This window comes from Rissa tridactyla, chromosome 7, assembly GCF_028500815.1.
Source record: "Rissa tridactyla isolate bRisTri1 chromosome 7, bRisTri1.patW.cur.20221130, whole genome shotgun sequence".
Lineage (NCBI taxonomy): Eukaryota > Metazoa > Chordata > Aves > Charadriiformes > Laridae > Rissa > Rissa tridactyla.
In genome coordinates this window covers 13179647-13206131 of record NC_071472.1, presented here as the reverse complement: position 1 = coordinate 13206131, position 26485 = coordinate 13179647, and the positions used below count along the sequence as shown (strand labels likewise).

Genomic DNA, 26485 nt, shown 5'->3' with positions numbered 1-26485 from the left:
AGCCCCATGCTAAGCTGAGGGCTTCAGAGAAAAATGCTCCCCTCCAGCAACAAGGATGTTGGGACTTTGAGTTTGGCCCTTCGTGGCGCATGGTCCTTTGAAGACATGACGGGCTGTGTGTGTGCGACACTCTGTGCTAGCTGCCAGCAAGAGGTACAAAGCCCTCTCAGCCTCTTGTTCTCCCATGCAGGAGCGGGGCTGGGGCCCGATTTGCTTCTCTCCTCCAGGCTCCTGCCTAAACCTCCAAGCGGGGATTGTGGATGGTTCAACAGGAGACTCGCTAACAGCAGAAATTGCCATTTCCAAGTTTCAGATTGGTCCAGGACAGAGCTGGACTTGGTACACGGTAGATCCTGGCACTGAAAAGATTAACAGAAATTAATGGCCAAGCCCTCAGTGACTTCAGTGTGTCATGTTTTCCCCAGTGGAGTCTGCAGGTTATAGCTGGGCACATCCAGCCTAAGAGGCTTGTCCCATGTTTAATTTATGGGGTGATGAATGAGTTCTTAGCATACAATGCATTTAATTCCATTTTGGCCTGATTTATGATGTGATGTGAACTGCATGTGAAGTTTTTAATTCAGTAGGTGGTGACTCTGATTCAGTATATGGAGTGTGACAGAAGAGGTGATAAATTTGATTCCAAAGGTGATGCATCAATTTCAGTGTGAAGTGCATCAAATTCATCACATGGCACATTGGTTTCAGTGCGTGACACCCCAGCGATGGCGGTGCCAGGCTGGTTAAGTGGGATACCTTCATGGCATCGTCAGTGGTCTCCATGTCCACCAGCTCCCCAGAGGAAAATGGCCCTTGCTGTTGATCTTTTATTCGACCTTGCAGGACTTAACAATTCTATGATTCTATGAGTTGAAGAAAAGCAGTAAAATGGCCCATCAGGTGCTGGTCAAAATATTTGTCTTCAATTTAATACATGCCCCAGGTAAGGTCTTCCGATATCCTACCTAATTTCAGGTCTCAGGAAGATGCTGCTGCTCCTGGGAATCTCAGCACCAGCCAGCAAACTGCCCTCATTTTGGGTTCATTTCATGACTCAATATCTTTGCTTTTAACTCGCTGTCTGGCTGATCCGTATTGCTGAATGAGGATATGGAGTTTGAGTCCTCTCCAGGAGAGACTTTAACATTGGACTCTCACATCTGTGGCCTTTGAAGGATATTTAAAAGAAAAAAACAGCTGGAGAAGACACCTTCTCTTCTCCCTCATTCCACACCGGGGACGCTTTTGGGATAGGACTTCCCGACTGAAATAAACCCTTGTCTTGATTAGGGGATTCTAATGGCATTCAAGCAGCAGCTGTTTGGGCTGATGGGACTTGGTGCACACAAGCGGGACAGCCCGGGGCAAGCTGGGCACCGAGGGGGCTCCTGGTGCCTGCGGTACCCAGCCCCTTCCCCATCCTCATGCCCCGTTAACACCAGTGCCGCTGAATCCCCCTGGCACGGTTGGAGCGTGGCAAGTTGCTAACGCAGCCAAGAAAGACGTGAGAGGGCTGATGAAGGGATTTGGTGACAAACTGAGCGGGAAGTAATTACTTTTCTCCTTCTCTCCTCCTCTCACTGCCACAGCCTCTGCGGCGGCGAGGATAAATGCAGTATATTAGCAGCAGTGAGTGGCAGATTCACTGAGCCACAATTTATAACACTCTCCTCCCTGAAGCCTCATTGGAGGGCATTATGAAGTTAGCTTTGTAAGAGGGGATAAAATGATGAGAGGGTCACTCTGGAAAAGCATTTGGAAGCCCTCAGAAAAGGAGCTATTTTCTTCTCTCCAAGCCAGGTATGTCTCATTGAGCCGACCCCAGCGGATCTCTGAGGGAGGGTTAGCGCTCATACACCAGATATTAAATTTAATCCAGTGAGAAGGAGCAGATGTTGATGTGCCAGTCTGTCTGCCACCATGTCTAATGCATAAGGATGGCTAAAAAATCTTCCATCAAAATGTTTTGATTTTTCTTGAAGAAAAAATAGAAAACTTCTACTGGAAGAAAAAACGAACCCCCAAGGCAGAAAACTTATGGCTGAGAAAACTTTGTCTTCAGACTGTTGATAAAAGGTTTCTGCTGTCAGAGGGGATAAAGAGGAGGATGTTTTTCATCAGCCATGTTAATCTGATCTATTCCTGCATGCAGGCTTGTGCGGGCAGATAAAACAGATCCTGATACGCTGATGAGCCAAACCCTATCGCAGTTTCCAACAAGGGATTCTGACCTGTCTGGATGGAGAGGCAGGGGAGGGATCTCACTTATAATATACCCCCTGGTGAAGGGTGTTGAGCACTGGCAGCAGGCGCTGGGCTAATGTGCCTCTGGTCTGCCTGGAGAGAGCTGTTTGCAGGCTCGGTCCGTGCTCTGGGCTCCCAAAACCTCTACAGCAAACACGTCATGCTGCTCCTGCTGCTGCTCCCTTTCCCACAGGGAGAGGAAGCTTTAATCTCAGTCCTCCCCTCTGCAAAAGGGTTAAAAAAAACACCTAGGGATACTTTAAATGGTTTAAAAAGTACAAGGGAGGAGAAATGCTAAAAGAACCCTTTCAATAGCAAAAATGCTCATGAATCTGAACCACCTTGCTCACAAAAAGGTGTTGGAATCGTTAGCACATCTGAAGTGCATCTATACCAATGCATGCAGTACGCACAACAAACAGGGGGAGCTTGAAGCCATGATGCACCAGGAAAACTACGACATAGTGGCTATCTCAGAAACGTGGTGGGATGCCTCACACGACTGGAGTGCCACAATCGATGGCTACAAGCTCCTCAGGAGGGGCAGACAGGAAAGGAGAGGTGGTGGAGTGGCCCTGTATGTTAAAGAATGCTATGAGAGCTCCGAAATCAAGTATACTGATGATGGGGTGGAGAGTGTTTGGATTAGGTTAAGGGCCGATAAAGCTGATATCGCTGTGGGAGTCTGCTATAGACCTCCCAACCAAAGCAGTGAGGCGGACGGAGCTTTCTATAAGCAGCTGGGGGAAATCTTGCGGTCACTTGCCGTTGTTCTTGTGGGGCACTTTAACCTCCTGGATATCTGCTGGGAATACAACACAGCAGAGAGGGAACAATCCAGGAGGTTCCTGGAATGTGTGGAAGATAACTTCCTCACACAGCTGGTAAGTCAGCCGATGAGGGAAGGTGCCCTCCTGGACCTGCTTCTTGTGAACAGGGAAGAACTTTCTGGGGAAGTAAAGGTTGGTGGCTGTCTGGGGCACAGTGATTATGAGATGATCGAACTTCTGATTCTTGGAGAAACAAGGAGAGGGGTTAGTAAAACTGCCACCTTAGACTTCCGGAGGGCAAACTTTGACCTGTTCAGAAGACTGCTGGACAAATTCCCTTGGGAAGCTGCCCTGAAGGATATAGGAGTCCAGGAAGGCTGGACATACTTCAAGAGAGAAGTCTTAAAGGCACAGGAGGAGGATGTCCCCGTATGCCGAAAAACAAGTAGGCGGGGAAGGAGAGTGGCCTGGCTAAATAGGGACCTTTGGCTGGACCTCAAGAGCAAAAGGAGAGTCTATAACCTTTGGAAGAGGGGGCAGGTCTCTCATGAAGACTATAAGGATATAGCAAAGCTATGCAGGAGAAAATTAGGAGAGCCAAAGCACAGCTAGAGCTCAACTTAGCTACAGCTGTTAAGGATAATGAAAAATGTTTCTATAAATTCATTAACAACAAAAGGAGGATTAGGGAAAATCTCCCTCCCTTATTGGATGCAGAGGGAAACATAGTCACAAAGGATGAGGAAAAGGCTGAGGTGCTCAATGCCTACTTTGCCTCAGTCTTTAGCAGTGGAACGAGTTGTTCCCTGGGCACCCAGCCTCGTGAGCTAGGAGACAGGGAGGGGAAGCTGAATGAGGTCATCACAATTAAAGAGGAAGTGATCAGTGACCTGCTACACCACTTGGATGCACACAAGTCTATGGGACCAGATGGGTTACATCCAAGAGTGCTGAAAGAGTTGGCAGATGTGCTCGCCAAGCCACTTTCCATTATCTACCTGAAGTCATGGTTAACTGTGGAGGTCCCGATGGACTGGAGGGTAGCAAATGTAGCACCCATCTACAAAAAAAGGCAGAAAGGAGGATCCAGGAAACTATAGGCTTGTCAGTCTGACCTCAATAGCAGGGAAGGTCATGGAGCAGATCATCTTGAGTGCCATTACAAGTCATATAATGGACAAGCAAGGGATCAGGCCTAGTCAGCATGGGTTTATGAAAGGCAGGTCCTGCCTGACGAACCTGATCTCCTTCTATGACAAGATGACCTGATTATTGGATGAGGGAAAGGCTGTGGACATTGTCTACCTAGAATTGAAAAGCATTTGACACTGTCCCCCATAGAATTCTCATGGAAAAACTGGCGGCTCATGGCCTGGATGAGCATACGATCTGCTGGATCAAGCACTGGCTGGGTGGGCGGTCCCAAAGAGTGGTGGTCAATGGAGTTAAATCCAGCTAGCAGCCGGTCACAAGTGGTGTCCCTCAGGGCTCAGTGTTGGGACCATTTCTGTTTAACATCTTTATTGATGACCTTGATAAGGACTTGCTGATGTATCATCAGCAAGTTTGCAGATGACACAAAGCTAAGCAGGAGTGTTGATCTACATGAGGATAGGGAGGCTCTACAGAGAGACTTGGATAGATTGGATCAATGGGCCAACGCTAACGGAATGTGCTTCAACAAGGCCAAGTGTCGGGTCCTGCACTTGGGCCACAACAACCCCATGCATCGCTACAGGCTTGGGGAAATGTGGCTGGAGAGCTGCCTGGCAGAAAAGGACCTAGGGCTTCTAATTGACGAGCAGCTGAACATGAGCCAGTAGTGTGCTCAGGTGGCCAAGAGGGCCAATGGCATCCTGGCTTGTATTAGAAATAGTGTGACCAGCAGAAGGAGGGAGGTGATTGTCCCCCTGTACTCAGCACTGGTGAGGCCACCCCTTGAGTATTGTGTCCAGTTCCGGGCACCTCAATAGGAGAGAGATATCGAGGTGCTGGATCGAGTGCAGAGGAGTGAAGGGCAGGGCAGTGAAGCTGGTGAAGGGCCTGGAGAATAAATCTTATGAGGAGCGATTGAAGGAGCTGGGACTGTTTAGTCTGAGGAAGAGGAGGCTGAGGGGAGACCTCATCACTCTCTACAACTACTTGAAAGGCCATTGTAGAGAGGTTGGTGCTGGTCTCTTCTCACAGGCAATTAGCAATAGAACAAGAGGGAATGGGTTCAAGCTGCAGCAGGGTAGGTTTAGGCTGGACATTAGGAAAATTCTTCACAGAAAGAGTGGTCAGACCCTGGAATAGGCTGCCCAGGGAGGTGCTGGAGTCACCATTCCTGAATGTGTTTAAGAGTCGTTTAGATGTGGTGTTAAGGGATATGGTGTAAGGGAGAACTCTGTAGAGTGGGGTTGATGATTGGACTAGATGATCCCAAGGGTCTTTTCCAACCTAAATGATTCTATGATTCTATATATTGCTTCATGGTGTTTTAAAATGCATTTGAAAAAGTACAATTTAAGCAAATTTGCCTCAGGTGAAACTGTATGTCCCAAACAAATGTATCTGTTACTCTGAAATAATTCCAGGCCAAAGCATTAGCGGAAAGAGGTCCCTCTCCAGTAGTACGTACTCCAAAGGCTACTGGTCCCATTTAGCCAGGCCTCCTAGGGGCTTGATTTCCTCCTGCTTGCACTGCCAAGGTTCTCAGCAGACATCATGGTTCTCCTTCAAACCGTTTGTCTCTCATCAGCTTAAGAATGGTGATGCTGGTGCTGCAGCCTGTTGGGATGGCTCCTATCTTCTTGGTTCACTCTTCTCCACTATCTCCATCCATCCATCCATCCATCCATCCATCCATCCATCCATCCATCCCTCCCTCCATCCATCCATCACCTTTTATTTAGAGAGCAACATCCTTAGGCAGGAACTGTCTTTCTTTTCTCTGTCTTATCCTGTTCCTTGAGTGGCAGGTTTTTATCCATTTGCAGTTACACACAAAGCACATTTCTGCCCATGATCAAAAGGATGTGGTTGAGCTTGTGTTTTTCCAAGCTGCTTAAGGATTATTTTTATTGTAAACTGCAGTTTTTAATTTCTGCTGGCTAAAATAAGCTTTTTGTGCCCTGTGGGTCACAATGGGCACCCACATGGCCTCTCAACGGGGTGGACATCACCGATGGGGATTCCTGTACCCTCCTGCCCTGCAGGACCTTTCACACCCCTAATGACCAGGTGGTCACTCCATGCTGTTGGTTTTCCTGGAGATGTTTGAGACCCTGGTGATTTGCCATATTTTGTCTCACTCAATTTTCCCACACTGCTCTGCTGTTAAGTTTTTTACATAGAGAAGAGGAAAAAGAGATTTGAGGCCTCTGGGTGAAATTCATCCTCTGCAAACAGAGTGAAATGCACACCCAGCTGGACGTGGGCCTGTCCTGGCTTTCGGTGTATTTTCTGCCCAGATAGAGCTAAACTTAGTTTCATCTGTAAAATTTCCCATTCGTATCAGAGGATGTTTCAGTTAACCGGTAATCCACGATGATGAGTGTTCTATGAACTATAGGACGCGTGAAACGTGAAGAGGGTATGTCTCTCCCTTTGGCATGGGGCATTTGGGAGTGGCTGGGGTCCAGGCTGATATCAGTACCTCCTCTTTAAAAGGATTTAAGTTATAAAATTCGGGCTGTTCCTTCTTTGTTTTGAGCCAGCTTTCCCTGACTTCTACCACCCGCATCTGGCTTGGCACGATTTTAACATACAGCTTCAGGTTGCAAACAGAATTGAAATTTTCAGACATCCGGTGCTAGCTTCGTAAGTGGTAATTGCATCAACTTAGGATCAATGGAGCAGAATAATATCTGCCCACTAATAATGGCTTAATAAAAGTAATAGCATTGGCCCGGCCATGAATTACTTTAAAATAGGCATTGTAGGATAGTAATGTAAACAATCATTGATTTTTCTTGGGAAAGTAGAGTACTGTAAATTAGATATGACTCTCTTCAGTGTGTAGTTGATACCAGACAATGCAGAAAATGTATCAGATTACCTCAAAGGTGGGCGGAGAGGGAAAAAGCGAACGGGGTCCCTGTGGCATTGGGGAGGTGATTAGATAAATGAAACGAGCCTGGACCAGACAATGAAAGCTCAGAGCCGCACGGCACTCAATATTGCTGCCATCCAACCTGACCCAATTAATAACATATTAGCGCATAACGGGTCTGTTCAACAGTTCAGGTCCGTTAATTGAAATAGTGTGATTAATGGCATTGAAGGAGATGAGGAATACTTAGAAAAATGATGGGAGTCTGCGACTCCGTGCCATGGCCAATGCAATGCTCGGGGGCGAGGGAGGTGGAGGGCGGCCATGCTCCTCACAACACCCAGCCTTCATGTTTCGGCACCCTCCGGCTGGGGTCCACTGCTGCTTTCATCCCCCTTGAGATCCCACCAGCACCCTGGTGCTGAGCTCCATGTCAACGCCGGAGTCGGAGCGGTGGCAGCTGGAAGGACCAAATCCATCCTTAGCATTTCCCCTGGGCACGGCGGAGCTGCGTGCGCTCGGTGGCATAGTTGCCCGTGGGGTTTCCGCACCGGTGTCCGGGCTGTGTTGGGCTGCTGGGTTGAAACCAGCTGGGTCTAGGCCAGACGTGGGGCTACTGCTCTCGTGTGTGCCAGCATCCATGGATGCCACGTGGAGGGACACTGGGGCCCCAGCAGCAGCCTGACTCTGTTTCCACCGGCTCCCACTCACCCGGTGTCTGCGTTTCTCCTTCCGGAGGCCAATTTTCCTGTCGATTGCAATTAACCCTAGGGCTGGCATCTCAAGGACACCTCTGGAGGTGGCTTTGCAGAAGAGCAGCAATTCGGAAATGTGTTGTGGGGCTGTGATGGCACCTCAGAGCTCAGCCTTAATTACAGCAAATGGCCAGAAAGAGCTGGAAAATGATTTAAGCCGTTACCATTTGCAGAACAATTTGGCTGCAAGATTACCTTCAGTCCGACTCCCATCCTGCCGTCTTTCCTTTACGTGGCTGCCTCTGCCTGAACGTGGGGCTCAGCACAGGAGTGGGCGCATGGTACACATCCTGGCCGTTTATCTGGAAAAAACAGTTCTTCCTTTTCTTCTCCCTGTTAAATATGCACCCTGCTGCCTGCACACGAGCATGCCAGGCAGGGAGGTGGTGGGCTTCGCTCCTGGGGAGCCAGGGAGAGCAAGCAGCTCATCCCAAACCACTGTCCCCCAACCGTGGGGAGCGAAGCGTCGTTGTTTCAAGATCTGCCCTGCCCTGGTCCTTTCTGGCATTTCCATTGTCCCCATGAAAGCTGGGGGCGAGCTCGTCCCCCCGTGCCTCGGGGCCAGCCCTGTACCCGCGCCTCCCTCCCGGCACAGAGCCTGCCCGTGCAACCTGCGAATTCACGCTTGGTTTGAAATCCAAATAAATCCATAAGTTTTTGGAGGACAGTGTGGCTGATGGGGACGGTTCAGGTGCCTTTGCTCCTGGCAGAGACTGCATGAGCCGCGGCGGCTCTTTTCAGGCTGTCGGAGGCAAAGGGACAGAGCTGCAAAAGCAGCAGCAAGAGCAGAGAGAAGTGGGTTCAGAAGGACGAGTCAAAGCACAGCTTTTAAAATGCGTAATAATAAATGAACAGAAGGACCCACAGTGCTGCAATGAAACACCCCTTAAATCCTTTGTTTTCATTTCGGATGATAAAGGAAAATCATTAGGGCTCAATTAGTCATGAAAGACAGGGTCCTTTCTGCATTGCACCGGCTTGAGAAAGAGACTCCTGTTCAAGAGCACATCTTGCCCATCCGGCATGGGATCATTAAATATCAAACACTGTATTTGTGCTATTTGCATTGCTTATTGTCCCCTTGTGCAGGATGAAAACCCTGTGGTGATAATTGATGTAACGTGGTTTTAAAGGCGCTCGGCTCTCCGCCTCGCGGAGCTTAAAGCAAGCGGAGAACTGAGGGAGAGGCTCTGAACAGCAGCGGCTGCCGGGGACGCTCCGGCAGCCCAGCGGGATAAAAAAGAAAAGAAAAAGAGGAAGGAGGGATGGATGAGTTTACGTGACCCTGACACAGGGAGATAAGGGTCTTGGCACATTGCCTTTCCCTTGGAGACAGTGAGGAGGGGACAAGGTGGGTGACAGCCCCTGCCACCCCCAGCGTGTCACTGGGATGAGCTGGTGTCCCCTCCCTGCTGTGTGGAGGGGAAACTTTTGCTGCAGAAGGCTGTGCACGTGTATGCGAGGCCTTTAAATATTTATAAAGCAGTAACTGACGTTGAGGTGATAGGCGAGAGAGGCTCCAAACTGGGAAGGTTCCCGAAGTCGTTTGCATGCTGTCCCTGCCGCAAGCCCCCGCTACACCACTGGTGGGACCCTTGGTGGTGCCGGCACGGGGCTGTGGTTCAGGCTGAGCAGACAGAGGACACAACAAAAGGAAATAAAGTAAATGCTCCATTGAAAAACCCCACAACAGAACAACCTCCCCCAGCCCCTCTCTCTCCCAGAGGTGGCCGGGCTGCACGCAGGCTGTGATTTGTTTTTGTCGCCATGGGAAATGTAAAGCACAGCAGCTGTGCTTTACTTACTGCTTTTATTCCCCGTCTCCCTCCCTTTATTTCTTTGCCGAGACTGCAAATAAAAGAGCAGATCAGTGGCTGTGCCGCTGTCACTGTCCTCAAAGGCAGGAGGGCAGAGGTGGCTCGAGCCCCAGCACGGCCCCGCAGGGCACGGAGGAGGGACAAGCATCAGGGCCTTTGCCATATTTTGGCACATGAGAGCTCGTATGATGGGGCAGAGCAAGCTCCTCCGAGCAGTCACCTGGGGGCAGGTCACACAGCAGGGACGGACTCTGGCACAGGGTTTTGGCAGGAGCAGGTCGGGCATGGGATGAGGTTGGGTACCGGCTCGTCTGCCCATGGGGAAGGAAGATGCTCGTGCTGCCGCAGGCGCCTCGGCAGCTCTGGGAGGAAAAGCCTGGCCGAGCCTGCCCAGGCTAAAGCAGAAGGACCCGCCGTGGCTCTGGGACTTGGGGATTTCGTTCCTTCCTCTCCATGCAATTTTTCCTTTCCTGCAAGCAGGGACTGCAGCAGGCTAAACAAATAAGGGGCTGTAATGTAATTTTAGATATAGGCCCTTTAGAAAATGAATTCACATTTAGAGCGCAAGGCGTAATATTTTGGTTTATTATTTAATTACAGAGTTTGTAAATGTAAATGGATTTAGACCCTTAATTTCAGGAGGCTTGAATTACCTTCCGTTCCTTGTTTAATATTCAGGTGGAAAAGCTCCCACGTCTGGCTGCGGCACGTTCGGGGTGCGCAACGCAGCCGGGGGAGCCGAGCATTTTCACTGCTCTGTCTTCTCATTTGTAGAAGTTGGGCCAAACTGTGTTTTACTGTAAAGTGCTTAAAATTAATTAAGTGGCAGAGCGTAAAGGAGCTGGTTTGAGTCCTCCTTCCCCCAGCAGCACCAGGAGGAAATTGGGAGGAAATTGGTCTCCAGCTTTTCTTTTGCACCTGAAAATTTAAATCCTGTCTTTTCGGGAACATTACCCTGCTGGAAATTGTTCGCCTAATATTAACCGTGTCAGATAGACCCCTGATGGTGGAAGGCCTCCCTGGCTTGAAATTTGAGCTCCGTTCCTGCGTGGTGCTGGGAGCATGTCTCTCATTTTAACCAACTTTTGTCAAAAGGCTTGAGCACGTGCGTAGGGCTGAGCCCGTGCTGGAGTACCCCGATGATCTGCCCTTGTTCAAGGTGACTGAGGCCCCCAAACACTGAAAGCTGAGCAGAAACTGCTTTTGAGGACTCACATCTGAGCCCCCTGCCCACCCAGGGGTTTGATCTTCATGTTTTTCCACATGGGTGGATGCTACTCTTCCGAAATAGCTGCTTTTCTGGGAGGTTTTCCATTACTTTTCTTCCAGTGAAGGTTTTTTCAGGGCAGCTGCCCCCCTCTTTCGTTGTGATGAGTCCCTCCCCAGCCAAAGCTCCCGGTGCATCCCGGGGGTCGGTGCTGGCTCTTGTGCTGGGACGCCACGGAGGTGTTGCATGCCACGCGCTTCCCAGACATGCCACCAACCAATGGGGCTGCTAATTAAGGAAATCAATTTATCACCCAGGCAAGGCGCCAGCAGCAGCGGCGCCGCTCAGGAGTGAAGTGTTTATTTAGGGGAAACCCATTGCTGGGTGTTTGCATCCCCCTTTCCTGGTTGAGCTGTTCAAGCCAGGTATTGCCAAGCACCGTCCCCGGGAGGCACAGCGGTGGTGTGGGGGTCTGTGACACGGTCCTGGTGGTCCTTCCCTTTTCCTCCCCTGGTATCCCCCCATAAGGTCCGCAATGGGGCCAAGGCTGGTTTGGGGATGCCCCACTTGTCCCCCAGGAGGGGACCGAGCCATTTTCACTGCTCAGATGAAGCCCCAAATAGAGTTAAAACCCGTCCAAAGCCAAGCCGGAGGCTGTGGGCTGTCCTGGCCGGTGCAACCATCCCCAAAGTGCCTTGTGTGTGCCTGGGGGCAAAGGGGAAGCTGCAGCTTTTCTCTCTGCAACCTGAGGAAAAAAATTCTTTCATGTGCATTATCTATTTTGAACTGTGTTTATCTCAAGCTGCTCATCCCTGGCAATTCCCATCTCCTCCCTCTTCCTCACAGCGTCAGTGATGTCTGCAGGCAGGCGGCCAAGGCCGGGAGGGACTCCGCAGAGATGCTACACACGTACGCATTTAAAACCCTCATTTACCTTGCAGGGAGACCCCGGCCAAAATCAGGGAGGGGGTTTGCAATTGCTTTGGTACCTTATCAGGCACGTACACGCTCCCACCCAGCTTCTCAGCAGCAAGTTACGGATAACATAACCGATAGCAAGGAGGCGAGGGTCAGCTCTCCGAAACAAAACTCCTGCTTGTTCAATGCTGAGTAAAGACTGTATAATTGTTTCTCCGTGAGAAGAGTCTGTGGAGGGTCGTGCTAAGATTGGTGACATATTCTTTGGATGCGCACTAAGGAATAGCTTTTCTCCCTCCCAAATATCATGTTTTAACAACAGGCTGCCTTTTTATTTTTTTTTTTTTCTTTAACATTGTGTAATTTTAAACCGCTGCGTTCAAGCAGATGTACATTTGGCGTGCGGATAGGCGATGCAACATAAAGTAGCGATCATCTAATTCCTATCCATCTGGATTCGCCGTATAAATAATTAGAGTGAAACACCTTTAGAAAGGATGCTCAGGGGGGCTGAGCCCATCAGCAACAATGTGCGATAAATGGCAAAAGAAGACGTCAGAGTTTGCATGACGTGTCCGTCTTAATCCCTCACTGCAATTCGTGAACATTAAAAATAACCCCCCTTTGAGTTTTTGGCTGTTTACACAGCTGTAGCATAAATATTTAGATTTGCAAGAGAAATGCTTGCTCAGCCAAAATCCTTCCCAGATCTCTGGAGTCAGCAGCGGGGTGTTTAGAGAGGCCCAACATTTCCTTGGAAAAATGAAAATGGATAATAATTAAAGCAGGGAGCAATGTTTCCACAGCAAAGCTCGGCACTTACGTAAAACTGACTCAGCTCGTGTTCTTCAGGGGGTGCGAGAAAAATTCCCTGTGAGGGCCGGTAAACACCGTTACAAGCTGTTGGCTGTCGGGCGCTCCGTGGGGGATGTGTCTGGCGTTGCCCCGGCCAGGAACCACCGTATTTCCATACATTGTGTTTTTCTCCTTGCATTTTGTGACCATCGAGTTGGCTGTGGCCCCCAGATCATCTTTTGACCACCTCTTGCCAGGGGAAAGGGAGGCTTTTACTGCTCTGGAGTATCGCAGACAGGCACGGTGTCCCCCACTCCAGGGAGGGGATGGAGAACGAAGCTGGCTCCTTGCCGCTGAACGACCGCAGCCTCCTTTCTAGATAAAAATCTTTAAGTGGATTTTCCATCTGGTAAACCGTCGCTTTAGGAAAACCATAAGGTATAGCAGTTATTAAAAAGAGGATTTTTACTAATGCACCTACTGTGTCTTCATTATGTCAGGGCACCTCTATGAAGAGATTTGCAGAAGAATCCATCCATTCATTTCCACGCATAATTCCTCAATAGCCCATTTGCTTCAGAGATTTTTATCGACTTTTACTACTACATGAATCCTCAGATATTTATTTTTTAGGCCCTAGGGGACCCATTGAAAAAGAAATTTGTTTTCTGAAGTTTTATGACAAACGTTTTGCTGTGGATAAAAGGTTCCCGTTATTTCCAAACTTCCGTTCTTCACAAAGATGACTTTGGTGGGTCTGTTCCTGCAGCTGCCATGGGGCGTGATGCATGGGTAAAATTTTATGTCCCAGAAATAAATAAGAATATATTTCTGTCGGAAAGTGCTCCTTCCATACCACCATCGCCTTCAGTAGGGCAGGCATCTTCCTGCAGGTATCCAAGTGCACACAAACGCCTGAGAGTGGGAACTCTGCATGTTCCCGTGTTATTCCCATCACCGTCATCTGCCTCCATGCCTGACCCATCTCCACACAGGGCAGCCCCGCCACAGATGGCCATAAATGCCCTTATAGATCCCCTTCGTGTTCCCCTGGTGCTGGGGAAACAGCAGTGGGGCAACCGGCTGGTGGAAACCCTTTGAAAGCACTCCTGCTGGGGCCGCGGTGGAGGCCAGCACTCCCCTGGTGACAGGTTTTGCTGTGCATGAATATCCCATATCCCGAGCGATGCCTCCTGTGCCAGTTCGGGCTCTGCTGGAGGGGCTCATCGGGTTTTCTGCCACATGGTGTGCTTTGATCTGGTGGGTTTATTTCCCCGGGGCTGCTGCAGCCGGTGCAGGCGATGGAGAGCAGCCAACAGGCTGGGCTGGTTCCCCCCGTGCAGCTCCTTCCCAGCCCCCAGCATCGAGGTGTTTTTCAGTGTCAGTAGCTGGAAAGGGATGAGGAGAAGGAGGTGCCCCAGGGCTCCCAGCCAGCCCGGAGGGACATTAACCCAAGCCAGCAGGATCACACCTGGCCACAGGCCATGGTGATGGTAAAACTTAACAAGAAACAGGCAAAACTAGTCATAATAAAAGCCTTTCTCCCCATTTCCCTGAGCCTCATGCAATATTTAAGCCATGCAAGGGCAAGGCAAACTCACGGCACTCAGGGAACATTTAATATATCAACTGTGCTTTTCTTGGGGAAGAAGCCAAGTCTCTCCTCATTTTGCTTTCCTCAGGATTGGGAGTTTCCAAAAGCAAATCAGATGCCCTGAAAAATAGGCTAACGTGAGCGTGGGGACTTCATGCACATCCACTAGCAAAACGGACATTCGAGACAGCCCAGCAATCCAGATGCTCCTGGTTTGTGTAGCTCCAGGATGACGGTGACCCCCGTCAGCTGGAGGAGTAGATTTGACTTGTTGCTTAATTAAAAATATAAACAGTCTGGGAGCAATTCTGCTCCTACTGAGGCCTGTCAAGATGAGATTTCACTGCCTTGGTCTCCAATGAGGTACTGAGCGAGGTGGGGTAATGGAGGTGAGGCCAACAGAGAAGGTGGGAGAGGAGGACTTGAAGGGAGCAACATGACCACATCCATCAGCAGGCATGAGACAGGCACAAGAGGGAAAGGCAGATAGTTATACTGTGACAACGCTGACACAGCTAAAGGGAATATTTAACTGGACTTCTTTTCCGTGAGGTGCCATTGGAACTAAGAGCCAACGCATCCATGAAGGGATGAGGTGCTACATGGACAATGGGCACAGCCAGCACTGTGTTCGATGAGGGACATAAACCGCCGCGCTTCAGGGAGCGAGCCATGTTGGAGGGAGAGGAGGAGGAAGGATGCTGCGGGCAGACAGGTACTTTCTGGTTTTCCCCATGGGGAAACATGCTGGCAAAAAACACGGCTGGGTTTGCTGTTTGTCTGCCCACGTGGTGTCATGGCAGTGCACCAAGGACCACTGCTAGTAACTGTCTCCATATGGCGCTTCTACAGCAAACCAAGCTTCTTCCACCATCTCTCACGTCCTGCTGCGTGGTGGATCTGTCAGGACAGTGTCCCTGACCCTTTGCTTGCCTTGCCCCACGCATGCCGGCAGGGCTCCATGAGCAGCAGCGGGACAACAGCGAGTCCCATGGGTGACTGGGCAGCCTACACCAGGTGGCCCACCTCACCATCACTGCGAGCACCTGAGCGACATCTCCAGAGCTTCACAGCCCAACAGTTTTGCCTGGGAAACTGCAACTGGCAGTAAAACAGGGCAATTAGCCCTAATCATCCTGAATTACCACGTGTCCTCCTCCATCCCTGTTTTTCTGCCTCTCCTTCCCCCAGAACTTTGTTCTCTCATTAATCGAAACGGAAACTTTCTGTCACCACTGATTGCATTGTCCAACATCAGCTGCCCGGAAGGATAAAAATAAACACTGGAAAGCGTGTGCCTTTGGTACAAACAAATAGGTGCCAGAGAAGGTAATGTAATTATGCAGTGATTGAGTTAAGTGCAAGAAACTGCATTATGCCCACAAAATATCTGCCCTGATGATCAATTTGAGGCATGGTCCCTGTTTGGCCAAGTGATGGGGTTTGGCTGGGAGGGTTGGGGAGCAGCTCCCGCCCGGTGTCATCGGGATCGTTGCGGACACCTGGGCTCACCCCTGCTCTTCCTGGTGGTTTTGGCTGCTGGCAGAGGGAAGCCAGCATTACAATGCTCTCATTGTCCACTACAAATTTTCCGTGCAAGGAAACAAGGCCTTTGGAGCAGATGAGCCTTCTTCTGGCTGGGCTGTGTCCTCCCGCTACCATACCTCCCGCAGGATTAAAATGGGACAAAGCGGAGCAGTTAAGGGACAAAAAGGAAAACCTCACTGTGGATGCGTGTTACTTGAAAGTAAAAGCCCTGAGGAGTTTATATGGGAGTAAAGGAAATAGGGATTTACACCTAAAAAACGGTTTCAGGCAGGGTCCTGGAGCTGAGCACCCTGACGAACGTGCCGCAGCCTGAGAATACCTCTAATTAGGATGAATTTCCCCACTGCTGGAGTTAATGCATTATATATTGAAACCATTTATGTTCATTTGTAGCAAATAATTATTTTAAAACGTTATCATTCATTTGCGTTATTTGACTTCTCTATTAATTGTATAAATAATTGTTTAAAAGATTGTGTTTGGGTCAGTGAAAGTAATCAATATTATTGCGTTACTGGTTGATAAAGGCGGCAGAGGTGGTGGCTGACCTGTTGGCGCTGCCGCAGACCCAGCTCGAGCCCTCCATCCCCAGCGGCTTCCCACCAGCCCTTGGTGATGCAGGACACGTGGCACATCGACGCTGAAAGCCACCTTCTGCCTCAAACTTCACATCTCTCTCTTAGTTGTTAGGAAACGCTTTATTTTCCACGTAAAGCTGCACCCATGTCCTTTCTTGCATCCCCTTGCTGTAAATTTTCTGTCCCGTGACGCCTAAAAGAAAAAGCAATCTTCTTAATCACACCGCTTGATAACACAAACAGAGGTACAAGGTAAAAGGCGGCAGGGCAATAAGCTCCTCCACTGTCTGCCCTTCAATCGGGCTTGATAAATGGAGATTTTGCCGGGAGATTTTTCATGCATTAGCATTAAAAGGGGAGCAAGGCTATTTTCCTTCCTTGCGAGGCGAGACAAAAGAGCCGTGCTTTCAGCTCCGGCAACATTAGTCTTTATTTCAAGGGGGGAAATTAAATAAATGAATCTGAAAGTGGGAAGGAGGGAAAAGCCTTCAGTACCGAATTTTTAAAAATTACTTCTGGGGCTCTCCATATCTTCCTGATGTTTCAGCCAAGTCCATAAAGCATTAGGGAAACACACGGACTCCGTTAGCGTCCCACTGGCTGTCCTGGCCAGGCGCAGGGGCAGCAGCTCCCTCTTGCCGATGCTCCAACCCAGCAGGCTGCCAAAATTTTTTTAAAAAGTAACCCGTCAATTAGCTGATTCTCTCAGAAGGATTTATTCCGGCTAAATCCAAAGGGAGAACTTAAAAGCTCGATATGTTTAATTCGATCAAGGCTTTAATAACATCTGGCTGGATTAGTATGCGGGTGCCGCTGCGCTCCCAGGAGCGGGGCTGGAAATGGCCTCCTGGCGCGCCATGTTCGCCACGCTTGAGTGATTTCCCCACCGAGTTCGTGCCGTTGGCCAGTGAAAATGATGCTGCGGGGTTTCGGTGGCACAGGGCTACTCCTGTGGGCACCCACCCACCTTCTTGCACCCACCATTGTCCACGGAGGAGCTGACCCCAGCACAACCGCCGTCGTGACCTGGGGGAGAAGGTGCTCTGTGGGGTGGCTGGGGGGGGTCAGGAAGTTGATGGGGCAGGAGAAGGGGAATCAGCCTCTCTCGCACCTCATGCCATCCCAGCGGGCTGCCTTTCTTCTCCTAGGAAGGTGTCACAGGAGCTGGCACCAGAGAGGGATTTCATCTCCCCTTAAATCACGGGGAGATGATTTAAGGGACTGAAAGCTTCAAGCCAGGACTTTTAACCGAAAAGATGCATCGATTTTCTGTAGCTGATGGAATAAAAGAATTACCGTGTTGCAAAAAAAAAAAAAAAAAAAAAAAAAGGAAAACTTTGTTGAAAGAGCCACCTTGGCACGTGCTGTGCATCGGTGGGGCTGGTGCTCCCGGGCGCTGCAGAGCATCCTCCAGCAGCCTCAGCCTGCGCCACCACAGGGGCACAGGTTTGGGTGCCCTGTGGCAGAGCCCAACACCCCGACAGATGCAGGACAATGCTGGGGAGCAGCTGTGCTCCCCCCGTGACACTGGGAGACCCCCGGGCAGGCGGGGGCAGTTTGGGCATCCCACCCGTCAGCAGCCCAGCGGGGAGGGAGGCGTTACCTCTGCTCGCCAAGAGGGACCAGATTTCCTTGCTGGCTTTTCTACAATGCCTCAGACATTTTAATCCCCCACCCCACACACTCCCCACCACATCTCCATCTTGCAGAGGAGGGATGGAGGGGACCACACGGGCTCCCTCCCCCTGGGACCCTCCTTTTGGGGATGCAGAGTCTTGGCCCCTCTCTGGGGTTTGGGGACCAAATTGCACCCCTTGCAAAAGGGGTACGGATGCCGGTGGGATGAGGACAGGGAAGCAGCAAGTGGGGGTTTCTCTTGTCCTCGGGGAGTTTCCAGCCGCTGGCAGCGAGGTGCTGGGAGGTTTTGCTCTCCCTGCGATCGAAGCCGCTCTGCCGGGTGTGAATAATTGAGCTCCCCTTCGCCCGTGCCCTAATCGCCCGGCCACGGAGTCAATCGCTCACTTTCTCACTCGCTTTTCCCGATGAATATTTCATACCCCCCCCGCCCCGGGGCGGCAGCGCAGCCCGGGCAGCCTGCGTGGCCGAGGCTCGCCGGGGCTCAGGGCAGCACCCACCACCCGCAGGGAAAGGGCAGCGCATTGCGCAGAAAACACCTTGAAATGTGTCACCAAGTCGTCCCCGGTGCTCATAGCCAGGCTGGGTTGGTGGCCACATCTCTCAGCGAAGGGGCAAAAGGTAGGAGGGCTGCGGGGAAAGCAAAGGGGGGGTCGCTTTCAGGGTTGGCGGGCATCCTGACCTTTCTCAATGCAGGATTCGGGCGATCCCCGGCGGGAGCAGCCGCCCACGCTAGTGGCAGCCTCTCACCCGGACACCCCCTCCCTGGCACTTTGCTTCCCACCAGTGCCCAGGAACCCCCCCCCCAGAAACCGCCCGCCCAGCGACGTTGAGGAGCTGGCAGCGTTTCCCCAGCTCTCTGCAAAGGCACTTGTTAATTCTCTATTTCTTCCTTAATTACACAGAAGCAATGACCGTTCTATCATCGCTTTACAACGCCGCAGCTTAATTCCACTATTAAGGCAGGAGCGTTGCGATTCAGACATTTTAATTAACATGAATGATCTCACCTTTGTCCGTAGCATCTTTTTACATGTTATTATATCACGTAATTGTTAAACTACTCACTGCTTTAGAGAGGTCTGTACTTTCATTAAAACCTCCTGCTTTTTCCTAGCCAGCAGATTACCCATATTTTTAAGCCTAGTATTTTCAGGTGATTTGAGTTAAATCAATCTGCAAGAAACAAGATGAATTATTTAAAGCACCGACGGCCTCAAGCTAGGAAATGGGGGTTGCTTAATGTTTCTTCAAATTTTAGGAGCTTCAAGGTGCTCCCGGACCTGGCTGGGAAATCAACTCCCTATTGACCACAGCTATCAAAAGAAAGAACTGAATAGTTTAAATTCATTTGAAAACTTTCCCCACTTGTGGGGGGGAAAGAAAAGCATTCATTAATTTTTCACATCCCCTTTCTTGTTTCCTCTCTAACCAGAAAAAAGGTTAGGAGAGAAACCAGGGGCTCTTCCCTCAGGAGAGAAAAGTCCTTCCAAGTTTTTAGAAGTCCTGCCCAGGGTTTTTTGATGTGAAATTTCATTGAAATGGAGGGGAGGGGAAAAAAACCCAAACAAACAAAAAAAAACCCAACAACAAACCCAGCCCAGAAATCCTCAGACATGGGTGAAACTGCTACTTCTGACCAATTTTGACCACTTGAAAAATGTCAGTTCTCCTCTCAAACCATGGAAAATTGAAATAATTTTGTGCAAGATGTTAGGACTAGCTAAAGCATCTTGCCTGCACCCGCCCCAAAGGCCAGCAGGGATCCCACTTCTCTGCTAAAACATGGTCCAGGGAGCTGCACGAGGCTTGGTTTTCCCCTTCCCAAGGGTGGCTCCAGCTCCTGCCTCCCAGGTTTGGAGAGCGATCGAGTGAGACCAAGATGGAGATGTAGACACAGGATGAGACTTTTGCCTCCGCTCAGCACGTACCAAAGCACTGGGAAAACCCTGAACTGTGATCTGAACACCTGAACCTTCATCTCCTCCTCTTCCTCCTGCCTGAGAAGCAGGAGGGGAGCTGAATTAGGACAGACCAGGGAGGAAACCCCACCGCCGCTGCCCTTCCCCATCAGCAGTGTGAGCATCACCTGTCCCCAGCCTGCAGCAAGCACTGGCTGTGGCATGTCAAAGGCTTGATGGTGGCTCACTGCTCCGTTATCACTGCAGGAGAAGCACCTGAAGGCCCTAATGGCCCTGACCAGCTTCACCTGGGACACACACCCACCCACGGGCTCTGGAGCCCCATTGCAGTTCAGCCCTGGGCCAGCAGCCCTGACTCGAGCCTGGCCTTCAGAAGGGACTTTAGACTCATGTGGTTACATCTCCCCGGCCCTGTTTACTTTTGCTCCCAGCTACTGGACTGTGGTGGGACTGCGGACCTGGTTTGTGGCTTGCTGTGTGGAGGTGTTGATGGACCAGCCCCTGTAGGACTGCACCCTATTGGCGAGGGTTACCCTCGGCTCCCGGCTTGTCCTGCTGCTCCCCAACAGTAAGTTGTTGTGCTTTGGGTGGCGGTGAAGGTGAAGCTGAGTGTTTACCACGTCGTTACGCAAGGCATGAATCTGGAAAGAAGAGCTGGAAGGTGCTCTGAGTTAAGGGACTGTCTTAATTTTTGCCATATATTTGACTGACCCGTGTGTGTGCCTTTTCCAGGACTGGGGTGGGTCTGCTGTGGTGTCACCCCTCCTGTTGGAGAGATGCTTTTGACTTGTAGGAACTGTGGGGGGGTGAGGGCTGTTGTGTTGTCCTGCCTCTGAGAAGAGCCTCTGCTGCTGCTGGGCTGTGGGCCACGTCCGTGACTCCCAAACCCACCCCCAGAGGAGGGGAACGGGGACCAGCTCTGACCCGGAGCCCTGTGGACATGCCACCTGGGCATGGGGCTCGGGGAGGCTCCTCTGCCAGCACGGGCAGCTCGGTGTGGTGGTGATGGGAGCTGTGGTTAACTGGGTTAATTATATTCATGTTGCTAGGAACACTGTGAATTATGTTAATAGCAGCATCTGGGGAAATCACATCTTCATTAATTGGTCCTGATTGCTTTTTGGCAGATGCGAGATGTTTTTGACTTTAACATGCAGGACAAAATTTATTGTAATCAGTGCATGCAGTAAATGCACAAATACCATTACCTTGCCTCGCTAATTAACTCTCCAAAGAGGAAGAGATGGGAAAGACCTGCTTGGCCATCTCTTCCTTTCTCTCTTGCCCCAGCCAGGGCAGGCTTGTTTACTATTAGTCCATGCTCTGCTGCTTCTTCTAATAGAATTTTAAACATTATTTTGAAGTTAAAAATGGCAACAACATGGCTGGCAGCTATAGGGCCCGGAAGGCTTCTAATGGCACGTGTTGTACCCTGGGGTTGGCCTTGCTGCTCTCTGGCCTTGATCTGCTTATAAGGCTCCTCCTCATGGATGTCACTGGGTCTCAATCAGGTCTGTTCACATACTTAGAATCAAGTACGTTGGTGATTTGGAGGCCTTTCACCCCATCGTGTCCCTAGCTGAAGAAGAGTACTCTTGCCCAGGCTGGGTTGTCTGTCCCCAGGGGCCTGTCCCTGGGTGGAGGATGGGGCTGGTGGGGGATCAGGAGGAGACAGTCATGGCTAAGATGGCGATGATCTATGTGCAGTGCGTGGCATCAATCTTTGCAGTTCCTTAGCTTTCAGTCAAGGTAGCAGCAAACAAAGAATTAAACCACGTTTCAATGAACTATTGCCACGTAGCAGAAAGCTCCGCTTTTAACCATGGCAGAGTTCCTAATCTCTTCAGATAAAACCCCAAAGCTCTGAGCGAATGCAGAGCGCAGGGCGGAGGTAACGCATTACCTCCCTGGGGAGAAACAGGCTAAAACTCAGGCGAGGCGTCGAGCTCCTCATAAGTTATGAGGCTGTTCGTCTGGGGATGGCAATAAGTTGTATTATGGCCCCGCTCGCTCTGCCTTCTTTTTACACAACAACCATTTTTCATTTTAATGGTGGTTTTTCAGCCAGCTTTGTTAGGGCTGCTGCTAATTGGACTGGATTCAGGTGTCCTACCAGGGCACAGGAATGGGAAGGGTGAGTTTTGCTGCCTGGTGCAGTGAATGGGCATGGCCCAGGCTGTGGGGAGCAGGAGGAGGGGGCATGGGGGGGTGAGAGATGAATTTAGGAACAAATTTAACCCTCTGGCTGCCATAGAAGCTCAGAGGTACCCTCCTTGTGGCAGTGATGGGGCTCCACGTGAGTCAAATAACCCCCAGGGAGATGAAAGCTCTTTTTGTGAGCGACCTTTCTGACCTGGAAAGATGCAGGCCCCCACCTCTTGTGCTGGGAAATTGGGTTTAAAAGTTCTTCAGTGCTTGGAGTGTCAGCTTCAGACGTTCATGAAGTGGTTTTCATGGGTCATCACAAGGAATCCGAACTCGTTGCTGAGATAATCTCATGAGAGCTTTGGAAGGAGCAAAGTTTGCGCCCTCAAAACCTAGAGTTGGATTTTGCTGAGGAACTGTACCACGTGCTGAGCAGGGACCTAGCCATGGCTTTTTCCATCACACTGCCCCTGCAAACAGGTAAGCAATAACGCAAGGACCAGGGCAGCTGTAGCGCACATGAGATTTGGCTGCAAAGCAATGCTTCTGGCTTGTGGGGGACACTTTTACCTGCCTGACCTGGGAGGTCAGAGAGCTCCCGGGCTTCTGCTTGTGTTCCCAGGGCATCTGGAAGACTTTCACAAAAGTCCTCCCCCATCCCTGACCTACAGAACCTGCCATCCCTGGTCCCCACGGTCCTCCCCAGAGCACTGGGTGCTGCCGTCCTGCCAAGCTGACTGTCCCAAGGTGACCAGAGCTTCTAGCTCCCGGTCACCCCATTAAGGTGGACAAACCCCACTAAATGGATGGAGAAATTAATGTCTAGTGGAGCATCCACTTGGGACGTCTCCGAAAACACAGGTCCAAAATGTGTGGCTCTTTAGGCAGAGCTGCCATCGTGCCACGTTCAGCCGATGTGTCAGCTCTGTCCCCATCTCGCTGTGGGATCAGACCTCTTCACCCAGAGGACAGAATAGCACGGTATGGAAGATCTAGGCTCCTTTTCTCATCCGTTCAGATGAACTGAGTGGTAAAACCAGGCCACCCATTTGCAAAGGTCTTTCCCCGTCAGCCACTGTTGTAGTAACACCAGAAATGTCGGGAAACTCTCCCAGAGAGGAAGCCTGCCCACACCGTACACCTAAACAGTTCAAATCTGTGGCCAAGAAACACAGCAAGGAGCTTACTAGTTGGCAGAGGGACTAATATGTAGCACTGCCTCTATTTTAAAGGGCAATTAGCACTGTGGAAGGATTCTCTCTGCCTCTTCAATATGCCACGTTTGTTAGTTAAAACTTCAGTTTATGGTTACCGCTACATCATAACATATGTCACAGCTCTGCAACTGAGTTGCTCTGTGGCATCAAGCAAACAGTGTCAGAGCAGACGTTCTAAAAGATGCGAACGTGGAGGGGGAAATATTGCTGTGAAATAAAATGGTACCCAGTGAAATGTAGTGGGGAGGTTCTCGGTGAAAGACTAAAACTCTGTAAGATGTAACTATTTTGGGTTTTTCCCTTCCTGCTCTCTCGAGAGGTGGGACTTCTTGCGTTGGGTAAGGTGTAAATCCCTCTAGGTGAGGGCTGTGCTCAGGGACAGAGGGTAGCGATGTCGGACAGTCCAGGAGGGATGAACCAGGCTGGCCCGTGAACCACTCTCTAAACCTGGTTTTGAGACAGGGAAGATCCAGGGCTTCCATCAGGCCAGTGGAATGGCCCCGATGTGTGTGTGGAGATGAACACGCTGGCCCAGCCCGTGGCTTGGACTGGCCCCTGGGCTGCAGCACGGCTTTGCCTTCATCACCGAGCTGTGCAGTGGCAACCTCTTACTGTCACTCGGCTAAAGCAGAGACGACAAGCACGTCGCCACTGTGACCACCCTGGTGATGGCTGGAGGCCACATTCTCAACCGTTGCCATGCCCACTGCTGACGGCGAGTGGGAAATTTTCTTAGAGGTGAAAGAAAGTTTCCTCTTAGTGGTTGCAGGGGGCTGGGCGCTGGGTTTCTGTTCCTTGTCAAGCCAGGCTGTCACTGGAGAGGTCAGAAATCATTTATTTTTAATGCTATGAATATGTAGAAACTTGTCTGAGCTTCTCCACGCAGTGGCCATGAATTTAGAAACAGTGTCAGAAATCACGGCGTTTGGTATCCTGCGAAACGGGTCAGAGCTATAAATTTCTCTTCTTGGCGCGCGAGCCGTTTGCCATACGTGACTTTGTGGATTTGTGGTCATTCCTCTCTCTTCACCCCCCCGTGTGCCGAGTGCGTGACTGTTTTATATCGCGCCTCTGAGACACAAAGTCCTTCTGGTGCTTTTGCCTGGCATCCTAAACAGCCTCTCTCGCGCCCTTCCCTGTCCCCTTGGCTAATGGCTTCTGGCCACAGCCTGGCCCTTAAATCAGGGGCTGCACCCGGGCAGGCACCAGCTGTGACAGTGGGCACTTGCTCGAGGGGTGAGCGATGCCGCCTCTCAACGCACGCGGCTCAGCCCCGTGAGAGCGGCTGCTCCCGTGCTGAGCCCGAGGTGGGTCCTCCCACACGGGCACCCGAGCCTCTGACCGCGGGGGGGAAAGATCTGTGAAACCCTCAGCGAACCTTTCCAAGGACAGCCCTTCTGGACACAAAGGGAGGAAACGTTCAGGAAAAATAGCGTGGGGGCAGCGTCCAAATGATCTCTGCCTTGGGAGGAAAGATTAAACGAAGTTTAATTTTGGGGACTGGGAGGCGGTGTTGCCGTCCACCTCCTCCACTTTACTGCCTTGTATCCCTTCTAGATATAAAAGCTTTTTTATCGCAAGACTATTTTTCCTCAGTGAATTAAAACGAAGAATTTGCAACCCCTCCTCCCAGCAGCAGCAGTCCCTGCCTGGTCCCAGCCCCTCCAGTCAGCCTGGCAAAGGGGACAAGCTCCCGACGGGAGCGGGCTGTCACTAAAGCCCAGGCCGAGATGTCCCCGTGCATCCAGACGGGGCTGCCATATCCTACAGGTCTGCTCCCTCGGAGCCCGGTGAATCACTAAAGGCAGCAGATGTGATTAAGGTGTTTCCTAACTAATTTTTAATCCTTTTGGCACAGCGATGCCAACGCACAAACAAGACCTGTGTCAGTGGGACTGTTTTATTAAATTCTGGTCTTGTCGCAGTGGTGCAACCCCATTGAGACAGTTTGGCGTTTTAACAAAAAACAAGGAAGGTGGATTTTCTCGGATGCTGCCGAGAATCACACCTTGCCTGCAGGTTGCTGCCGAAAACGATACTTAGGTGTCATCAGGGTCTGAGCCCAATTACGAAGGTAGAGCAGGACATTTGAAACCGCGCAATTCTGTGTCAAAGACAGCTGATGTGGCACCTACTATTAACTCATGGTCACTTTCAAAGCCAAGGTCTCCAGCACGCTACCCGTACCGCTTTGCTTCATCTTTCCTTCCCAGCGCGTTCCAGTAGCTGAAGTAACTGCAGCCAGAAGGGCCCACCAGGATAAAGTTTCTGTGCTTGTTAAAGGTGAACCTTCGAGCCTTTTCAATTTAATTCTTTTCCAAGCGTATTAGGTTGTGGGGCTGTTGTGGGTTTTTCTTGGGGTGCGTGTGTTTTAAATGGCAAGGTTTCCTGGATTTCTGACCTGTTGGTGCATATCTACAGCACTTACCATCGTCCGTCGGGGCCCTGCCAACCCGCAACCTGCATAAAAGCTGAGGGAAAGCACCTTTGCCATCATGATTTTTCAACTATGAATTGCTGGCAGGTGAGAGTTGTGAAAATAGCGCTAGTTTCATGTATTGAGCAAGGAACTGGCATCAGGCAAAGGAAGTATCAGGAAATGGCTGGTGGTGCAGGGTTGTGAATGTGGAAAGAGGTTGATGACAGAAACTGGTTTGTAGGTGCTAGTGACATGAGCAAAGATAAGTTTTGAAAGCAAAGGCTTCACAGGAGTTGTCCCAGAAGAACCCCTCTGAAGCTATGGCTAGGACAAACGCTGTTCTCTGTTGCCACCACAGACAGAAATCAGAGGAGGTGAGAGCATCCCAGATCTCAGCAGCTTTCTTTCCAGGTTTTTTTCAAGCTTCCGTGCACAGCTTCAGTGTTAACTCACCTTCTTCCCTATGTTTCCCAGTTCCATAACCTTTTAATCAAAGGGCAAGCTAGCCTTCAAAAACAAATCCAAGGACTACTATACTTTGAAGAAAGGATGGTCTTGTACAGCAACCACTTACAACCGAAAGTTACAAAGTCATTAAATTTTGATTGTTATGGTAAAGAGTAGGGCAGAGGCCAGAAAGTGGCAACTGCTTTGTTTTGTTCCTTAGAGATAGGGAACTGTGCTCATCTGGCTTTAAATAACAACAGTAACTTCCCGATGGCCTTTTGTCTCCTGCCTTGCCGTCGAGTGTTTCTGAGCCAGCTGAAGGCTGCTTTCTTGCTAAGGGCTTTTGTCTCGCTCCCTCCTAGAGCTTTGCGACAAAACTCACGCTATTTTGTGGAAAGAAGTAAATGCAGTAGTGCGTGCAGTACCTCTTGGCTGAGGTTT

The 26485-nt window shown here is 50.4% G+C and overlaps 1 protein-coding gene across 1 annotated transcript in view; it reads left to right on the top strand.

The window, feature by feature from the left end:
- Positions 1-13128, top strand: part of SLC15A2 (solute carrier family 15 member 2) — an 80754-nt gene extending 67626 nt beyond the window's left edge. Inside the window, exon 25 of the transcript XR_008467779.1 lies at positions 13040-13128. The gene's annotated coding sequence lies outside the window, so the exon portion shown is untranslated. The remainder of the gene's footprint in view (positions 1-13039) is intronic.
- Positions 13129-26485: the final 13357 nt, after the last annotated feature.